This window comes from Muntiacus reevesi, chromosome 9 (assembly GCF_963930625.1).
Source record: "Muntiacus reevesi chromosome 9, mMunRee1.1, whole genome shotgun sequence".
Taxonomy (NCBI): Eukaryota; Metazoa; Chordata; class Mammalia; order Artiodactyla; family Cervidae; genus Muntiacus; species Muntiacus reevesi.
The window spans coordinates 83799106-83818250 of NC_089257.1; the positions used below are offsets into that span (position 1 = coordinate 83799106).

General features: G+C 39.4%; 1 pseudogene; it reads right to left on the reverse strand.

Annotated features, from left to right (window-relative positions):
- Positions 1 to 11136: 11136 nt before the first annotated feature.
- On the reverse strand, positions 11137 to 11709 carry LOC136175975 (small COPII coat GTPase SAR1B pseudogene; annotated as a pseudogene).
- Positions 11710 to 19145: the final 7436 nt, after the last annotated feature.

A 19145-nucleotide genomic window follows, 5' to 3' on the forward strand; every position in this document is an offset into this window, starting at 1 on the left:
TATTGGGTGTTCTTGTTGGGCAAGAAGTCCCGTGGGAGAATGAAGAGAGGGGAGCACAAATATTTCTAAAGGTAAATCTAATCTAACGCGAGTAAGAAGTTGCTTTTGTAATTTATTTTATACCAAACAGAGTTCCTCCCGTGCCTCCTGAGAAAGTGATTAGGGGCTATTCAAATCAGGATCTCCTTTCAAAGTGTTAAATAGATTAGTCAGTTGATAATTAGCAATGCCTAAAGAGGGTCTAATCCAATTAATATCACCTAAGAGTTTCTGAAAATCATATAAGGTTGATAATTTATCAGTACGAATCTGAGTTATTTAGGGAATAATACGTTGTCTATTAACAACAAATCCTAAGTAATGATAAGGACTAGAGGTTTTAATTTTTTCAGGGACAATGATTAATCCAGGGTTTTTTAAGCATTGTTGAGCGATATCAAACATGTGTTGAGTTTCTAACACGGATGGAGCCAAAAACAATATATCATCCATATAATGGATAACAAGAAAGTTAGGAAATTGTTTTCTCACAGGCACAAGGGCTTTAGCTATGTAGTACTGACACATAGTGGGAGAATTCATCATTCCTTGAGGCAATACAATCCATTGGTATCGTTTTTGAGGCCCAATATGACTCGGATAAGGGAGAGAGAAAGCAAATCTTTCTCGGTCTAAAGGGTGTAGAGGTATATTAAAAAAGCAATCTTGCAAATCAATAATAATAATGTGCCAATTTTGAGGAATAGTGGTAGGTGATGGGATTCCTGCTTGTAATGCACCCATAAGTTTCATAGAAGCATTAACTTTTCTAATGTCTGTTAAAAGTGAAGTGAAGTGTAGTGAAGTCGCTCAGTCATGTCTGACTCTTTGTGACTCCATGGACTGTACCCTACCAGGATCCTCAGTCCATGGGATTTTCCAGGCAAGAATACTGGAGTGGGTTGCCAGTTCCTTCTCCAAAATGTCTGTTAAGAGACGCCATTTGTTAGATTTCTTTTTTATAACAAAAATTGGGGAGTTCCAAGGAGAGCAAGATTCCTTGATATGTTTCGATTCTAATTGTGTATCTATAAGTTCTTTAGCAGCCTGTAGCTTCTCTTTCGTAAGGGGCCACTGCTCTGTCCAAATGGGCTCGTTGTTCTTCCAAGTTATTTTAATAATTGTATTACTTGTTAAATGAGCAGTGGCCCCTAGGAAAAATGTGGAATGTAAATCTGAGTTTGCCATTGCATAAGTAAATCCCTTCCTATTAAATTAAGGGGTGCATCTATCACATAAGGTTTTAATGTTACAGGTTGACCTTCTGGTCCCTCACATGGGTATATTTGAACACTTTGATAAACTTCTTGTACTTTGACTTGAGAAATTCTTGCAATTTGGCAAGAGATTTTTTTGTATAGGCCAGGATTTGGGCCATAAATATTTGGATATAATAGTACTATCAGATCCAGTATTGAGGAGACCAGAAAACCTTTTACCATTAATTTTGATATTTATATTCAGTCCAGCAAATTCAGATAACAATGATGTCCATAAGGACTGTTTTTGATCTGTCTGCCGAATTCGCCTGTCCGTACATCATCAGAGGAGTTAATAGAAATGTAAGGTAAAAGGAGTAATTGAGCAATTTTGTCCTCCTTTTTGAATTGCCATAAAATCTGAGATGACATTGTGAGGCTGCCAGGGTTAATTCCATGACAGGCAGCCTGGACCTAAGTTTTAGCTTTCCCCGAAATGGTAAGATTCCCCACCCCCATCAGGTAACCTGAAGCCAGCCAATCAATATGCGCCCAGTAAGAGACAAAGGGGAAAGCTGAAAAGCCCGCGAAAGCCCAGGTTTGAAAAAGCCCGCGAAAGTCTGTACCAATAGAATTGCTTTGTAAACATGTAACCAATCCGCTTAAGCCAGTTACTAATTGATTATGCATGTCTTATAAATTTCTGTAACAGCTTGGGCTCAGGGCTTTTCTGACCCTGCACCACTGTGATGGCGAAGGCAGAAGGCCCTGGCTCGAGTCACTAATAAACTTCCCTTTTTTTGCAAGTTGCATTGCCTTGGAAGCCTTCTCTCTTCCTGCTCGGGGATTCGGACATCGGGCATAACAACATCATAATTTGAATTTCTCCTTTATAATCTGAATCGCTTACTCCAGGGTGAACAGTAATCCCTTTAGAAGTCAAACTAGATCAGCCAAGTAAAAGACCAAAGGTTTGTGGAGGCAGGGGCCCAAAAAGTCTGGTAGGTATTCTAGAGGGGACTGCTTGAGGGCAAAGGAGAAAATCATTTAGGGCTGGTATATCGATGACAGCACTGCTGGATGTTGAGGGTTCGAGGGAAAAGATAGAATTTGCCCCTGGTTTTTGTTGAAGGGGATCTGAAGGTCCCCTGCTTGGAGTTTCCCGAAATAGGTTTTCCTTCAATATCAAATTTAGATTTACACTATTTGGCCCAATGCATTCCTCTACGGCAGCAGGGGCAGACTTCTGGAAATCTTTTATTAGCTTTCTTAGGGCAATCCCTTTTTAAATGGTTCTTATCCCCGCACGTAAAACACCCCTCATTTCCCCTTTTAAAGCAAGCAGCCATTGTCTCAACTAGCATTTGCATTTTTTGAGTTTCTGATCCTAGATTGCGACAATCCTTCGAATAATCAATAATAGTCCCTGTCTCACGAATTGGGGCTATAGACTTCTGACATTTCTGATTTGCATTTCATAAGCAAGTAATTTCTCTAGTTGCCTTTTAGCTTCTTCTCTGATTACAGTATGGGAAATAGCAGTTTCTAATCTAGCTAAAAAATCAGCATATGTTTCATTAGGTCCTTGCAATATTTTAGTGTAGTTACCTGTAGGTTCCCCTTGAGGAGTAATTCGATCCCAGACTTCAAAGGCCATTGTTTTTAATTGATCATGCAACAAAGAAGGGCATTGTATTTGAGCTTCTGTAGTGTCAAATTGTCCGGTGTCAGTTAACATTTAAAAGTAATTTGGTTTGGGGGAGTGCCAGCTCCAGCGTTTTTGTTAGCATGATCTCTGGCTATATCTTGAAACCATATTGTCCATTGAAGATACTCTCCTGGTTTAAGGAGAGCTTTTATTAAAATTCACCAATCATAGGGAATAAAGGTTCCAATAGAAGACACCATAGTATTTAGAATCTCTCTAGTAAAAGGTGAATGTGGGCCATACATAGTTACGGCCTTTTTCATTTGTTGCATGTGAAAAAAGTTAATACCTTCATATTGAAGTATTACTTGCCCTTGAGCGTCAGCATTTCTTAAAACTGGAAAGGTGGAAAAACCATTGGCTTCAGAGACTTATGATTGCAAAGCCAGCAATTCAGAGAACCTCTGTCATGAAGGAGAGTGAGCAGGTAGCAATCTTTGCAAATATGAGATTGTGCTAAGGACTTATCATTATTATCCAGAAAAAGTATTGCCAGTTTTGGTGTCAAAAAGTGTCTCAGGAGAGTCGTTGTTAGAATCATTAGTTTCTAGTAAAGGAGAGACTTTTGGATTCGCGCCTGTTGGCAGAGGAGGAGCATTTGGAACAGCCGGGGCAGGGCTTGTAGGAAAATTCTGAAATATTTTATGTTGTTCTAATCAGGCCTTTTGTAAATTTCATCACTTAAGTCATATTCACGTAATAAGTGTTTTGTCGTTGAATATTGAGAGGGCTAGAATTGCCTTGAAATGGCAGAATTACAGCTTTAATGAGAGCCCATGGGGCCAGAAATCAATTGGAATATGTTTTCCCTGTCTGGCAGCTCATTCAACATTTTCTTTAACCCACAGTGCCAAATTTCTAAATCAAAACTGCCTTCATCAGGGAGCCAGGGATTATGTTCAACTATTGTTTGAAGGCAACCCTCTATTCGCTGGCGCAAAACCGAAAGTCCCTGAACTTTAAATAAATGATGAAGTAAAGTAGAAAAGTGATGGGGCTTTCCAGCTGTTTGATCCATGTCCTTGTACTTGCCGACCTCAATAGGCCCTGAGTCACTCCGTTCGAAGTGCCGCGTATACCAGGTCCCTGTTTGGGCGCCACTTGTTCGGGTCCTTTAATGGACTGGAACCTGGTGGTCCGGAGTCAACGATAAGAAAGTGAAAGAAGGAAAGAGGCTAATATTCCCTGGGTTATGCAGCCGGCATTCACGTTCCAGGGAATCAGCCAGAAATATATATATATATATATATAGAGAGAGAGAGAGAGAGAGAGAGAAGGACACGGGGACCCAAGACTCTGGTGGAGCAAGGGTGCTTTATTGAATTCTGTAAGAGTATATATACCGTTAAACAAGGTAGCCTCTTCAGATAAAGATCAAGAGACCAGACTTTACAAGTTACCATGGAAGCAAGGAGCAATAGAGGCCATAAGGCCAAAAGGCGATCCATATCAAAAGAGGGTCATAAATAATCCCTTTCACCAAACAGAAAAGCTAATGAAGGAAATCCTATGCAAGCATCGCATCTCTTTGATCTCCGTCCTGGGAGCGACTTGCCTGCTCCTCTCACCCCTGACAGGGGCTAATAAGGAACAGAGGATTCAAGAGAGATAGGAAACAGCACACAGGAATCCTACTGCTAAACCTTCCCTGACACACCTCAACATTGTTTAAAATACTGTGTAGTGGCTATATTACGGTACTTCACTGTGTAATCAGAAAAATGGTATAAATGTTTGTTTGTTGTCATGGAAATCTACCATGCAATAAAGTTATATGTCTGTAATAAAGTTACATGTAAAATGCATGTTACAAAATAGTGATTCAAAATATCATTTAAAGGATTTAATGATAGAAAAGCATGGAAAATATTCTCCAAAATGATGACTGCATCTAGATGACGTGACTATTTGCTATTATATTTTGGTGGTGTGATCTTGAGAAACAAATGTAACTACTCTGTACCTCTCAGTTTCATCAGTAACAAATAGAGGCAATGATACTTCATAGTAATACATATAAAGCACTTAGAAGAGTGTTGAGCACACAGTAAGTACTCAAAATATGTCAGTTATCATAATCATTATCCTAACTGTCCATATTTTATAATTTTATGAGTATATATGTATTAGTGTTATAATCAGAAAAGATAATAAAGTTTTTAAAAGATGATTCACATGGGAGAGGAGGGAACTGAATTTAATCTCAGATGGCAAAGAATCTGCTTGCAATAAAATAGATCCGGGTTCAGACCCTGGGTTGAGAAGATATCCTGGAGAAGGAAATGGCAACCCACTTTAGTATTCTTACCTAAAGAATGCCATGGACAGAGAAATTTGATGGGCTACAGTATAGGGTTGCAAATAGTTGGACATGATTGAACGGCTAACACTGTCATGCTACGTATAGTAAGTCAGTTCCCCTTTACCCAGAAAGTTTAGTGGTCAGATCTTTTTAATGCCTAACTTTCAGACTATTCTAAACAAGAATTCACTTAGCATTTATGGATTAAGTCTGACACTACACTTCTTGGTGTCAATTCTGGCTAAAGTGTAAAAATTGAACATTATTATGTCTGGCAAATAATAAGAGCTCAAAATTTGCTGCAGGCATAACAAAAGGCAATTAAAAAATCATATTGACAGTTTGCATCACAGCTCTTGGTACGTAAGGAATTGTTTTTGTTTGGAACAAAGACAGTTAAGTAAATGTTTGGGTAAATGGTGAGTGTCCATTGGAAGCTTGGGTAAATGGTGGGTGTCCATTGGATCAGTACTTTATAGAACAAAGGAATTTGGTGCTCTTCGGTGTAGAGGAATAATGGGAGAGGGGAAGAGTTGAGGGCGGGAGAAGAGGGAAAGAGAGTGAAGGCAAGAGTAACGGAGGTGAAGAGAAATGAGGGAAGTGGAGGGAAGAGGTAGGAGAAAGAGGCTGGTTGGAGGGCTGGTGAAAGCGCATCTCATGGGACCTCATGAAAGCTGTTCTGGGCAGGCGGTGATGGGGAGAACCCCAGTGATTCTATAAAGACTGTGTACTGTGTGGAGAATGATGAAAAGGATAGATTTCACCTCTGTGTGGATGCTGGTTGGACAGAGAGGGCATGTGTAGATGCAGGATTTGGGGGGAGGGCACTGGGGGTTATGAGAGCACATGAATTTACAGAAACTCATAGAAATCTTGAATAACCCTGGGCCATGAAACCCTGGGCTCAAGGCAATCTAGATCTCAAGGGACAAGGGAGCAGGTAGCAGCATCCAGATTACATAAAAGTGTGTGAGTGTGAGTGTGTGAAAGAGAGAGAGACAGGGAGACAGAGCACGGGTGCCTGCAAGTGAGAGCTAGAGAGGGAGAGAAACTCACAAATGGAAAGAGAATCGGGGAGTGGAGAGAGAAACCAGTTGCACTTATGAAAAATCCAACTACAGTTATATCTGCAACCCTGTAGTGGTCACATTACATGCAAATATAGCCTCTCTTCCGGTTTCCCCCCTACTTCCGATTAGCAGCTGAATGTGTTGCCTAACATACCAGACCAGCAGATATGGCTCAAGTCATGGGAGACTCAGTGCTTTTGGGGGGAAGTCCTTTCCATCTAGAAAAACGTTTGTGGTTACTAAGTTCTTTGTATTAAGCTGGCATTTTCATTCATTCATTCATCTGACGAATGCGTACGAAGTGTGTTCCGTGCGCCAAGCATTGGTCTGTGTACTGGGGGGAAATGAGCCGTGGGACAGTGCACAGCAGAGATGGCAGCAATGGTGGCAGCCAGGACCCCTGCCAGGGTCAGAAGCCACAAGGCGGCAGCACCAGAGCCGTGCCAGCTCCTGACCAGATCTTTCTTGGCCGCTGGGAGAAGAGAAGCCGCCCAGAAGCTGCCCATGGGGAGGGATTTGCGTGGGTCTAGAATTCCAGCAACTACACTAACTGGAGGCGGCCCTTATCACATCCCACATCCCAGAAAATATACAGCCCTCATATTCCATCCTACATTGGGATGATCAGGTTAACACAGGCTGCACTACAAACCACAGCTCTGCAATTCTATTCTTGAGCTATTTTATGCCCCAGGTGGGTCATTTACACTACAAATCTCACCTGCTGAGAGCTGAATATCTAAGACTATTTTGATCTTACAGGTATCAATCCTAAATTTCTGCTGCTTATAAAAGTAATGGGCAGTATTTTCATCCAATCTATTCTTCACTATATTCACTGTAATATTGCAAAGGAAAAATTTGAGATCAGACTCCAAGATATCATCAAAATCTGCAGGGACGGAAAAAAGTCTGTTTGACAAAAAAAGTTGAATTGAACGTCAGATACAAATAAACACCACATATACCCTCGTCCAGCCAGATGCTGTTCATTTGCCAGAAAGATATAGACTCAGACATCTGCTACCAGTCAGAGTTTATCAAAACAGGAAGTGGGCGTGCCAGGCCCAGATCTTTCCTTGTGATTGCAGACTCTCTTGGTGAGCACGTCTTCATTTTCTTAAAGCTTACATGCCACTTTGACTAATTCATAATAGAATTTTGCTTAAGATGGCTGTTACATTTATTTATTCTGTCAACTGTGCAGAAGTCCCTTCCTTCCCTTTTCTGAAAATTGGAAATGTTAGCTCATTTCCAGTTCTTCCAATGTTTTGTGATTTTCAAAAATAATTATATCAATGGTTAAGTAATATGTTCTGTAAGTTTTTTAAGGTCATGTGTCTGAAACAAGAAACAAGAATTATTCAGAGTGGCTACTTGCTTTCTATAGCCTCCACATTATGTTGACCTCTGTTTTCTTCTTGCTAACGCTTAGACCATCCTATTCCCTCCTCCCTCCATGGGATTCAGACTGGGAGAAATATTCACCAAGTAGCTGCTGCCAGAGAATGGGACCAAAAGCTGAAGTGTAAACTTGATTGTCTGATTTAGATGAGTGCAATGAGGGGCTGTGAGATGCAGGCAAGCTAATTAATGTTCATCAGGAGAGACAGAGTCTAATGCAGGGCAAATAGAGGGTCACAGCTGGGGTTCAGAGGCAAGTCAGGGCTGGAATCCCCTGGCAGTCCAGTGGTTAGGTTCTGGCATTTTCACTGCTGTGGGCCTGAGTTCAGTTCCTGGTAGGGAAAGTAAAATTCTGCAAGCCATGGGGCTCTGCGCCCTCCCCCCCACCAAAGAAAAATCAGGCCAGGACCAAGCAAGTGTGGTGTAAAGCTGTAGGGTCAAATTTAGTGGGCAGTAACCACGTGGGCTCCTGAGCACTTGAAATGTGGCTAGCACCACTGAAGAACTGGATTGTTAATTTCAGTTTAATTTAAACTCATTTAATTTAGAATTTAAAAACTGAAACAAAGTAAAAATGCTCTCATTAAGTACAATCCCATTGTTCTGAGAGGACTGTGTTTGACTTTAACAAATCAGTTAAGATGTTTTTGTGATGCTAGAGTGTGCCTTGTGGGCCTGTGTACACACATCAGCAATCTACTTGGTATAAACAAAACTGTTTAAGTGATTTTTCCTACACAACGATGTAACATTGCAACAAGGTTATTGGATGTTTATGTAGAAAACACAAGTTACAGTGATACTTATGGAAACAGTAATCAAATGGAAATACTTATAATTTTAATTGAAGCAATTATGCTTTTGTTCTTATTCAAAAGTTAAGTATGAACAAAATTTTAAGTTTAAAATTAGGGCATACTAGTGATGTAGAATCAAATGGAGATGGAGAAGCCAGTCACACAAACAAAGCAATAAAGGGAAAAAAAATTGAGAAAAGATGTGTCCCAAATTTCACAAAGCACAGCAATTGCAGAATTTGGGGTTAAACAAAATGAAAAAGCTGCTTGTTTGATGTTTAACTTTTCTTTAAGATGATGAAGCAGACAATATTACAGACATTAGCAGGAAACACATGGTGCATTTGTAAGTTTCCCCTAACAGTCAAAAAAATTTGAAAAGAATAGACTAAATTAGTTATCAGAAATCAGAAATAAATATCCAATAAAATTTTAAAAAATTATATTTAATGTGAGCTCATAACTTTAGCTAGCTATTAAATGACTTAGACTCTTGCACAAAATAAGAAACTAATTTTTTAGTAGTAAATGTGCTGCTGAAGCGAGTACCAAAACTAAGTTTTTAGATGGCAACATGGTAAAAAAAAATTCATTTCAGTTACGGAAATATTATAAAATTACTAGGAAAGGAGTAAAAAGTCACATTTTACAAAAACCAAAATATCTTCAATAAAGTCACCAAACAATCATCTGTAAGGTACAAGCCCTTTTCAAGAATATCAAAGATCAATTGACTCAGAATTGGAAAGACTGCAAGGACTTTCTTTAACACATTCAAGTGCTTAGGATGAGTCATGCCTAATTAATACTTTGGTTATGTTTAGTTTCAGAAGACTTCCAAACTCATGAAGAAGTGCTGTCAACTCATAGTCTAAAAAGTCAAACTCATGGCATAGATACATTTGAACTTTTTATGACTGTCAAAGAATTTCAACTAAATATGAAAAAATTGGTTTCTATATGATACAGGTGCTTCAGCTGTTACATTAAAAATCTGGATTTATAAGAATTTTAAAAGAATAGCCTGATGAGAGTCCCTTTGGACAGCAAAGAGATCAAACCAGTCAATCCTCAAGGATATCAAACCTGAATATTCATTGGAAAGACTGATGCTGAAGCTCCAATACTTTGGCCACCTGATGTGAAGAGCAGACTCATTGGAAAAGACACTGATGCCGGGGAAGATTGAGGACAAGAGGAGAAGGGGGTGATAGAGGATGAGATGTTTGGATGGCATCACTGACTCAATCGACATGAGTTTGAGCAAACTCAGAGAGATAGTGAAGGACATAGAAGCCTGGTGTGCTGCAGTTCATGGGGTTGCAAAGAGTCGGACACAACTTAGCAACTGAACAACAACTCTGTTGTTAGCTCCAGTTCAAGATTCTCTTGAAACAAAAGAATATTTGCCAAACTTTCAGTAATGGAAGACAAAACTTGGCAGTTATGATTTATGTTTTGTCAGCCATATCACACTGCATATGAACAAGCAGAACTTAAAGCTCCAAGGAACAGAACAGCTTATTTGTAACCTAGATCTATAGATATGAGAATTAATATTGATATTGAAATTTTTCATAATGCTAGTCAATAATGATTTTATACATTTTCTAATATGAATTCATATGCAGAATATTTTAATTATAACTGAAAGTCTTATGTAATTGGCTGATAGAAATTCAAAAATTGAAAGGGCTTTGTTGCTAATGTTAAATTTAAAGTTTCTTTCCTTCCTTCCCCTCCAACTTTGTTGAGATATAATTAACATATAACATTGTGTGAGTTTAATGTGTGATTACCACAATAAGGTTAGTTAACACACCTATCACTTGACATAAATAATTTTTTTTGAGGGTTTGTTGTTAAGAGCATTGAAGATCCAGTCTGTTAGCAACTTTCAAGTATACAGTACAGTATTACTGATGATAGTCACCACACATCAGATCCTCAGAACTTGTTCATTTTACAACTGGAGGTTTGTACAGTTTGGCCAACAGAGTTGCTTTCAATTTATGCAATTCTACTTTGAATTTGAAGTTAACATTAATTGTCTTGTTAGTGAATTTACTAAACTTTGACATAATTTTGAAATTGATATGCTTTTAAGGATGCTAAACCTTATAGTTTGTTTTCTTGCATAATGTTTGCATAAGACAAAGTATTGAAAATTTTAAGCTATCTTACAACCATCAATCAGCTAATTATTAATTCTACACTAAAGCTAGGTGGACATATAATCTTAAATCTAAAAACGAGTTTCAAAAAAATTAGACAAAAGTTTAACATGATGCAATTTTCAATATGGCTATATGTGTAGTTCCATGTTGTTAATAAGTGTTTCAAATGTACTGCTGGAAAGTTGCTCTTTATACTGTGAATATTGCTAGGGTAATATCAGATTATAAGCTGTAAAAACTAATTATTTTTATGGAATGATAAAGCTAACACTGTTATAATCAGTTTTCAATTCACATGCAAATTAAGTTGATGTAATAGTAATAATCTAAATAACCTTCTTATAACCAACAAAATTCTACTGAATTCAAGTTATACATGTTGCCTGATCAGATCTCCAAGTAGGACTGAATAGTGAGACCTGGAACCAGTCAGGCTGGTGTTAAGAACCTATGCTTGAAACCAACACCTTCTCAGGATCCATGTCTTTTGAGCACTCTGTACTTGAGAACTTACAGGTCAGCATTCGGCTCTTTCCTGTTGTCTGACCATGTAAACCAAACATCTCTCATAACCTCTCTTCATCGATGGCTTCAGGTCTGTTGATCTTATCCCCAAGAATCAGTATAGATGTGTTAGAAATGGTTTCAACTGTCATTAGCAAATTGAGTTCTTCTTTTGATTCTAACAGTCTTTCATGATCTGCACAATCCACCAGAAATATAACACTGTTGATGGCAGGAAGGTAGTTTTTCCATACTCTTTGAGCTTAAACATAGTCACCCACATTAAAAGTTGCAGAGGTCATGCCAGCAGTGGTTAGTTCTTTTGAAGGGGGATGTAACATTGGGGACATGTGTCCATGTCTGTCATCTTTTAGCATAAACAGTAATATTGTTTTTCTCATGTCCAATCCAAAATATACCAGTTTGACAGTTTTCCTTTATAATCCTAAAAACTGTAGCACTCTGCTGTAATCACTGTATATCTAATCAAAGATGAAGGATCTGTCCATATTTTAGCACCTGAGACTGAAGAGAATCCTATTCCTTGCTTGATACTGGCCCTGCACCCTCTGACACTAGACTGCAAAGTGTGATGGCTACTTGATGAGCTTTTGCTTAAAAGTCAAATCAGTTCTTGTTGGAAAAGAGGAACAAGTTTTGTCAATGTACATGCAAATACTAAAAGAAAAGAACTTTCCATATTCAATTTAGTTACTTGGAAATGTTTAAGTTTGCTTTTCACTGTAAAGAATATGGCTACTAGGAAATTTTAAATTATATGTATGGCTCAGATTATACTTTCATTGGACAGCATGAGTCTAAGGATCTTGTCATGATCAGTGCTGGCGTGTCAAGAACTCACCTTTTCATACATATAGGGGAGTGTGCAGCTACTTTAAAGGACCAGAGGCAGAGTAGACAATTCTATTCATTTCCAGTTCTGTTGGATTTTCATCTCAAAAGTGGGGTGCAGTATTGCGCTGATAGATTATTAACAATTGGTTCTTGGGGTTAAAAAACAATCCCTGCTTTCTACCATTATCTAGTTTCCTAGTATAAATGTTTCCATCAAGGCCCATTTCAAGCTAACAACTGGACATCACTGGGAGTCTGGAAGAAGTATCAATAAATTGGCTCTGGTCAGCAGGTTGCAGCCAGCTTCAGTCCACCACTAGCTGGGACTATCTATTATTCATCATTGTTTCTGCAGTAGCTTGCATCAACAAAGTGTAAGCCCATTTTAAGTATAGTACCTGTTGAATGAACAAATATTTCTGCTAGCCACAAATCTCCTGTTGCTTGTTTTCCCCTGATCCTTTAATCTTTCTGAAATGTACATTCCTAAAGTTGGGGGTAAATGTATGAATACAAGCATTCTCTTTCTTGGCCCTTGTAATGAATGTGTTGTGCTGTCCAGATCTCCCTTAGCTCTGAGCCATTCATTACCCTGATGGTTGGGAGTATTACCTGATGGTGCTCAGCTGAAACTCTCTTTAAGAATTCTACAGGTCTGAAAGAAGCTGCCTCTCCAATAGTTTCCCAAGCAGTTCTCTGCATCTAATGACTGGTTAATGCGGGAGTCCAGGTCTGGCCCCTTCAGTTAGAGACATTTTGGAAGAACCATTCCAGTTTCAGAATTTCCTGTGAAACCTGCCATAACCCCTGTTGCAACTGCATTATGACTCAATTTATACCTCTGCTCAGCACTGCTTCGTTCATTCCTTTATGGGCATGGTCTTTGAAGTCACTGCCCCATGTTCAACCTGCACACTGCAAGGTGTGCGCACTGTCTCCATTGGAAGGTCTATTTGCCGGAGAATGCAACCTACAACAGGCACAACAAAAAACATCTGACTACTTTGCTCCTTTGACTCAAGGTCCATGTTATTTTTAACTTCATCAACCAGTTCTTACACGTTGGTTATCAAGGCCAGATCTTGCCACTTCCTCTAGCTAATAGAGAGGAAATTTATAAGCAAAGTAAGTCAAGAAGTTCTATTTGAGAAGATTTCTAAGAATTTTCATTGTGGTCACATTTAAAAGCATGAGTTTGCTGTCTGAATAGTTGGAATCCTTATAACTAACATGTCTTATTAGCTTTGGTTTACTACTTGGAATGTTGTGATTTTTACTATATTGTAGAAAGTATCAACTTATTGCAATGATTCACCTCAGCTCCATTCAGCATTTTTGCACCCATCAGAAAAATAGGAATAACTGCCCACAGTTGAGGTGCTCATAATCATATCAGAGAAAGGCTATTTTCAAAATTCTTTTACGATAAAATGATACCTCAAGTATTCTCATTTTTTGGGAATACTTTAGTGCTTTTTATCTTATGGGAAAATGTTTTTCAGCCTATCCCCAAAGCAAATTATTTAGTTTTTCCTTTCCAAATTCCTGTTATTTCAAGTAAAAAAAAAATAGGATAGCATAAAGTCAGGTAATTCTATTCAATTATTGCATAAGATTCTATAGACCATTTTGAAGAAGTCTATTGCATGATTCAGATTTTTTTTAGTTAGCATTGCCTTTGCCGTAGGTTAAATTGCATTTTCCTAATTTGATCTGCAGACTAAAACAAAAGGAAGCTACACGAAATGAAATAATAAGAACTTGTTTTATTCTCTAACTTCTGCTCTTTATTAATCATAAATGAATATTACCTTTTAGACACTTAAAAATCATTTTGTCAACACATTTGCCAAATATCCAGAGGAATACTCTCTTATTTATTATACGTTTTTTTCTATAGTACCAGGTATAAGAATACAGTCAGTAAAATATGTCGAAGTGTTTTTCATAAACTCCCTTTACCAGCATAACAGCTCCAAACCTAACATTTACTCTCATTGTCGTAATACACTTACAGAGAAATCAAAGTTTTTATTGGTTGTTGTAAAAGTGAAATGAAGGAAAAAGTCACTTAGTCATGTCCAGACTCTTTGCTACTGCCATGAACCATACAGTCCATGGAATTTCCCAGGCCAGAATACTGGAATGGGTTGCCATTTCCCTCTCCAGCAGATCTGCCCAACCCAGGAACTGAACCAGGGTCTCCTATATTGCAGGCAGATTCTTTACTGGCTGAGTTGTAAATGACTTTTCAAATATGTCTGATGTAGTGATCCAAGGAGAAAAGAACATATAAAACCAAGGAGGGTCTTGGAAGGCGGGAAGGGAAAAACCAGACCCTTATCGTTCTTCCCTCCCCCGTGTTGTAACTGTTAACGGATTTCAGGTCTTCCTGAGCAGTATAACCTGTCTCCCCTCCTACCCCATAGGGAAAAGGTATTTGCCTTACCCTTCCTCCCACCCAGTATACATGCCTCATCCAATCAGCAAATGACCCACAAGACCCGTATCCCATCGCTTGTACCCTGGCTATAAAAGTAGACTAAGGATCCCTATTCAAGGTCAGTTCTCCCTTGAGTTGGCTGGCCTGCTATTCTAACAGTATCTCCCACTCTAATAAACTTTATTTCCCTCTCATTCTGTTTCTTATCTGGAAATTCTTTTCCATCCCGTGCCCAGATCACAACATCTAATAAGAGATAGTCTGTTATTGAATAGTCCGTGGTGGTTTCTACTTGCTTATGGTCATCTTCAACTACTGAAACTGAGACTAGGGGTCTTTCAATCTTTCTGAAAAAGTCTCAGCCATAACATGTCTATTAGATTTTCCTGTCTCTTTATTGGGCTTCCCAGGTGGCGCTAGTGGTAAAGAACCCACCTGCCAGTGCAGGAGACATAAGAGACAGAGGTTTGATCCCTGGGTCTGGAAGATCCCCTGGAGGAGGGCATGGCAGCTCACTTCAGTATTCTTGCCTGGAGAATCTCATGGACAGAAGATGTGTGCAGACCACACACCATAGGGTCAGAAAGAATCAGACTTGGCATACAGGCACATCTCTTTATTATCTCTTACTGGATCTTGATTTAGACAAATTTAGGGCCTGCCTTCCATGTCTAACAGCATTTTCATTTTTTCACTTCATCTCTTTATGCTCCAACTTAGTTGTTTCTACAAGTTGCTTATCCAGGTCACTAAATATTTCTTTATCAGAAGTTTGAATACTTCATGAAGTTTTTAATTTCCATGAATATTTTTTAACTTCTAGAAGTTCTACTTTGTTCTTTTACAAGTCTTCCTGTTCATTTTTAAAATAAGCTCTTACTCCCATCAATTTAAAAAATAGTCACAACCTAAAAGTTGAGAGTTATGTTTTATTTGGTAGAAATTTTTAGGACTTAAGCCCAGGAGGCAACATCTCAAGTATCCCTGAGAGAACTGCATCGAGGAGGTGGGGGTGGGGGGTAGGGAGGAACCAGCAACAGAGGGCTGGTAGTCTGAACATCAAAAGATTTTTGTTAATTAAAGAAAACCAGGTAAGCCAAACTAAGGAATTTAGCTATCTTCTATGTATGGGAAGATGCAAGAGTCTGGGCTCACTGAAATCATTCCTTTCCTGTGCATCTCAGCTGTTGGGGCCAGTCTCCTGTGTTTTTCACATTCTGAGCTTCCCTTGGGGTTCACCATAGGGAGTGGCTGCAGTTTGATGGCTGCTAGATCACAGGTATTCTTCTCCTTGAGTTCCCTCAGGGCTCACCGGCTCTCATTGGAGGGCTGCAATCGCTGACTATGACATCATGGTTTGCTGATATGGCAGAAATACTCCATTTCTCATTCTTTACTCAGGTTGTCAATTCCTTCTTTTATTTCTTTAAACATCTTAGGTGTTTAAGAGTTAATTAAAATTAGATATCTTAGATATCTAATTAAATATCTTAGATGTTTGGTGACTCTAATATGTCTTGTGACCTTTATGTGTAAACCCATTTGTTGGGGCTCTATCAACACATTTTGAGACCCAGTTTGAAGATGCAGTCCTTCAGAAAGAAGTTGAGTTTCCTCTGTTATACAGTCTGTTATATTTTAAATAGGCATATAATGTTTCATGGTCTAGACATATAATTTATTTAGTCACTTCTCCACTGGCAGAGGGGCCCTGGTGGTGCAGTGGTAAGAATCCATCTGCCAATGCAGGAAACGTAGAAGATGTGGGTTCAATCCCTGGGTAGGGAAGATCCCCTGGAGGAGGAAATGGTAACTCATTCCAGTAGTTTTGCCTGGGAAATTCCATGGACAGAGGAGTCTGGTGGGCTACAGTCCCTGTGGTTGCAAAGAGTCGGAAATGAATGACTGACTGAGCACAAGCTAATGGCAGAGGTCATGGGATGGGGTGCTGTGTATTTCTTCTATTTAGTCTGGATTACATTTTGAGGTTTTTTCTCCCCCTCAGTTGAAGTGGTAAATTATTGTGAAACACTGATACAACCTAACACATTCCTGTGACTAATGGTATAAGTAAGACACTAATTTGACTGAGAAACATCATTCTCAAAACAACTGTACTAATTATCTATTCTGAAAATGTGAAGAACTATCATATTTTTATGTCAGATGGCATCAACCTCTCATAGTAAGAACCAAACTGACTACATGTCAGAAACTTTTTGAAGTGTCTCATAAATTTCAAGTCATCTAATCTTTGTAACACTCTTAAAAGGTGTGTACTACTATTATGCCAATATTACAGTTGGAGTGTAATGGGTAACTTTCTCCAGCCACCACTGTGTTAGGCTTTCTAGAAGCAGAAGCTAGCACCAAGATTCAGGAACACGTACCTACCACTCTTCAAGAAAGCCTGTCACAAACTGGGTGGGGGGATAAGCTGAGCCTTAGCCTGACCCACTGTGGGGAGGGCAGGGAATGGCAAGGATATCAGCTGTGGTAGTGGTCTCAGAGTCTCATTAACCAAGGGTAATACTCTACAGTAGGCCACAGGTGCAAGCTGTTAGCAGCTCTTCACCACTTGATGTTTAGGGACACAGGGAGGTGAGCAGGATCTGAGATCAGTACCAGCAGTGTCTGCTGTAGCCATATAGCTGGGAGGGGAAAGTGGGTTCAAAGCCAAATTATCTGGCTCCAGAGTTCTACCAGTGCCACCACACAGCCTCCTGCGATCTCTGCGTCTGCTGCCTTCAGACACCTCAACACTGCCCACCAAGAAGAACTTGACTTGCCAAACCAAGCACTGCCTCCAGTTTCCTAGAGGAATAAGAGCTTTTCATTTGGAGAAAAATGTATGCCCATTTAATTCAGAAATTGAAAGACCAATTCAACTGTCTTGTTTCCATTGCCCCCAATTCAAAAGGCCTATTAAATGCACTTGCCCAGGGCCAGGACTAGCGTACACAAACCTAAAAGGAGAACCTCTGTTGGCTTGTCCCAGTGCCACGGAGAGAAGGCTATGATCCTACGCCCTTTCTTCAGACAGCAGAGAATCTGCTCCCTAAGAAGCCTGGTATTTTCTTATGTTCCTCTTCTTATACCTTATCAGTGGAGAATATGGTAGAATGAGGGAGGGAGACATCTGGAACTGCTCACTTCAGCTTTTAAAGCTTCTGGGACTTAGGAATGTACTCAAACCTACATAGGCATGGAGTCAGCCATGGAAGGCTGGAAAGTTTTGAGAATGGGGAAACAAGGCAACACTAGAGTCCTCCAATATACTTAGAGCTCTTTGCATAATATCTCTCTCCTGAAACCTCTGCCAATCTTCTTAGCCTAGTTAGTTCATTTGCACCAAACAAGCTTCCCCAGTTCTGAGAGTGCTATTTCCTAGCTACCATAGGGGGACTGTCAGCCCCAACATTTTCATTGTGCTAGTTTAGCTCTTATAATAATTGATCAGGTCCTAGGGAAGACACTATATGCAGATGACACCACCCTTATGGCAGAAAGTGAAGAGGAACTAAAAAGCCTCTTGATGAAAGTGAAAGAGGAGAGTGAAAAAGTTGGCTTAAAGCTCAACATTCAGAAAACTAAGATCATGGCATCTGGTCCCATTACTTCATGGGAAATAGATGGGTAAACAGTGGAAACAGTGTCAGACTTTATTTTTTCGGGCTTCAAAATCACTGCAAATGGTAATTGCAGCCATGAAATTAAAAGACGCTTACTCCTTGGAAGGAAAGTTATGACCAAACTAGACAGCATATTAAAAAGCAGAGACCTTACTTTGCCAGCAAAGTTCCGTCTAGTCAAGGCTATGGTTTTTCCAGTGGTCATGTATGGATGTGAGAGTTGGACTGTGAAGAAAGCTGAGCACCAAAAAATTGATGCTTTTGAACTGCGGTGTTGGAGAAGACTCTTGAGAGTCCCTTGGACTGCAAGGAGATCCAACCAGTTCATCCTAAAGGAGATCAGTCCTGGGTGTTCATTGGAAGGACTGATGTTGAAGCTGAAACTCCAATACTTTGGCCACCTAATGCAAAGAGTTGACTCATTGGAAAAGACCCTGATGCTGGGAGGGATTGGGGGCAGGAGCAGAAGGGGATGACAGAGGATGAGATGGCTGGATGGCATCACTGACTCGATGGACATGAGTTTGAGTAAACTCCGGGAGTTGGTGATGGACAGGGAGGCCTGGCATGCTGCAATTCGTGGGGTGGCAAAGAGTTGGACATGACTGAGTGACTGAACTGAACTGAGGGAAGACACTTAGTGATTTTCAGTCTTCTAACATGAATTGACCTGCTTTATCTCTCCATACACCAAACCCCAAAGCTGTGGGAGCCACTAAATGCTTTACCTGTGACCTACTCCAGAACTTGGCTGATGTGAGTCTGGGGCCACTTCCACAACTGCTATTGTTCTAAAAATTCTTTCAGTAAGTAATATTTACTTTATGGGATCAAATGTAGTTTAAATCTACATTGCCACGTGTTTCTCTTCATTCAACTACACAGTAATAGTAAGTAAATTGCTGACTTTTAATTCTTCTTTACTAAATATAAGTATTTTGTTCTAGTTATATCTTACATTATGTTGGTATCTCAATTATCTTATTTCCATTTTTTCCCCCTTATTGCTCTTCTT